The sequence below is a fragment of the Mastomys coucha genome, unplaced genomic scaffold (assembly GCF_008632895.1).
Source record: "Mastomys coucha isolate ucsf_1 unplaced genomic scaffold, UCSF_Mcou_1 pScaffold6, whole genome shotgun sequence".
Lineage (NCBI taxonomy): Eukaryota > Metazoa > Chordata > Mammalia > Rodentia > Muridae > Mastomys > Mastomys coucha.
This window is the reverse complement of record NW_022196912.1, coordinates 66,138,051-66,140,640: the sequence shown is the minus strand read 5'-3', so window position 1 is coordinate 66,140,640 and position 2,590 is coordinate 66,138,051.

Sequence of the window (2,590 nt, the reverse complement as noted above, 5' to 3'; positions counted from 1 at the left end):
AAGGAGAGGGGAGGAGAGGGGAGAGGGGAGGAGAGGGAGAGGGAGAGAGGGAGGAGAGGGGAAGGGGAAGGGGAAGAAGGAAGAGGAGGAGGAGGAGGAGAAGGAGGAGAAGGAGAAGAAGAGGAAGAGGAAGAGGAAGAGGAAGAAGAGAGGAAGAGGAAGAGGAAGAGGAAGAAAAAGAGAGCAAGCTGTGGGCTGGGGGACAAATCTTTTTTCCAGCTGAGATGCATGGGACACATATGCAAAGGGATGTGCATTGGGTGCCATGGCGGTGGACTCAAGAGCCAGTCTTTCACCTAGAGATGACATGTCTTGTTGTTGGGTCCAGGAGCTGGCTGTAATGACATTTCTAGCTGTCCACAGATGTACCTGACGCTAACACTCTCCATGTCATGTTTAGAAATATTGTATGTTTATCTACTGGGATATGCATCCCAGTAAAATATATCACTGGGATTTTGATTGGGGTCACCTTGGATCTCTAAGTCAGACTTGGCAATATCGAGTCTTCCTATCATGAACATGGGATAGCGCTTATTTAGTTAGAACCTTGGCATTCTTCGGCAGAGCTTTATAGTTGTTTGCCATGCCCTGTATTTATTTGTTAGAATTATACCTATACATTTGATTTGTGAATCTGTTTTTTGTTTATTTTTCTACTCTGACAGTTTTTGTCTTTAAATTAGTCCATCTAGCCACATGGTCGAAGCAACTTTGTGGAGTTTCACCTACCATGCTTCATATTTCACTCTTGTTCTTGTAATTTTGATTCCATCATTTTTTTCTATCTTTTTTTTAGACTTTAAAAAACATGCTGCATTTAGTTAGATAAAGTTTTGCAGTTATTTATTAATTTGTGTGTGGCAGGTAAGTGTCACAGCACATGTGTGAAGGTAAGAGGATAACTTACAGTAATCTCCTTCCACCATATGGGCCCTGTGGATGGAATTCAGGCCATCAAGCCTGGTGGCAGGTGTCTTTACCCACTGAGCCAGCTCTCTGCCCCACCCCAATTAGAAGCTGGAGTCAAATGCATTTTTATACAAAATGCTTTTTAGTGTGCATCCAAAATACTTCCTACTAGCTATTGCTTTTTCAAACTCATCGTTCTATAATTAGGGTCCTGAAGTTATCTTCACAGCCTCCCTACTTTCGTATTTTTACATTTAATGTTATTGAATGAATTTCTATGCATATTGGAGTTCTACAGTTTATTTTTCTAAAGCCACACCAAATTCCCCTACAAAGTTGTATCTTATCTAGGGTTTGAGATGTCTATGACAATGGTTCCTCACTTAGAATGGTGGCAGGAATTATAATCAACCCTGAAGGTTTTTCCTGCTCCAAGGTAAGCTTAATTTCAGAGGCAATTGAGCTTTGAGCATTATTAACTGGCTATAAAGGAGGGGGAATAGGTCAGGAGGCAAGAAAGGGCAGAAGGGAATTTAGGAACAGCAGAGAAAAGAGTAGCATGGCAGGGGTCATCTATTTCGAGCTGAGATTTGAGGTATCTTGTAGAAAACTAGTTTTAAATTTTTTTCCTTTCATCTTTGCCAAAGAATCTTTTAGTAATGCAATCTTAGAATCTGAATTCTTTTGACACAGTTCTTTATACACAAAAACAGCGCAGTGGTACTTTTCGTTGTCATTCTTTGATGAAGTTTGTCTTACATCTTTTATTGTTGTGAAGAGACACCATGACCAAGGCAGTTGGCTGAGGATTATAGTTTCAGAGAGTTAAGAGTCTGTAGCTTTGATGGCAGGAAGCATGGCAGCAGGCAGGCAGACATGGATGGCACTGGTACAGGAGCTGATGGCTCACATCTTTATCCACAAGCATAAGGCAGGGAGAAGGCTGACTGGGAATGAGGCTTTTGAAGCCTCAACTCTTACCCCCAGGGGCATGCCTCTCCCAACAAGGCCATGCCCCCAAATCCTTCCCAAACAGTACCACTAATGGAGGACCAAGTACTCAAATATATGAGCCTATGGGGCCATTCCCAGTCAATCCACCATACCCTTCAAATAAACAGTTTTGCTCATATAAAGATCAAAGTGAGCACAGTAAATTCAATATTATGAAAATGTGTTACTTTAGAAAGATACATAGAAGAGCTTCAGTAGTAGCATAAGAAGTAATACAGGAGGAGGAGGAAGAACAGGAGGAGAAGGAATACGTCCTGGAGTAGCCAAGATTACCTGTGGGAGTGTGTGAACAGTCAGAACTGTTTGCACAAACACTTGTGGAAGATATCTGTAGTCTTTTGTCTGTTCTACCTCTGACTTCAAACTTATCTGACTCATAGTTGTTGATGGACAGAAAGGCGAGGAAGAGAATATTTTTCTAGAAGAATCTTAGGGGCAATTTTAGATTGTGGAAAGTTTTCATTATGTCTTGGAAAGTGACCCAAGGCAGCATTTGTCTGAAGAATACTATTGTAAGAAAACATCTGAATGTCTCCATCCTCAGAATAGATCCCTGGACCCACGTGTTACTCTCCCCACTGAACTTCTTCTCACGACTAACCATGAAAACAGAAGTAGATGGACAAATTAAATCTTAGTAATCAGTCAGAGAGGGGGAAGGGGA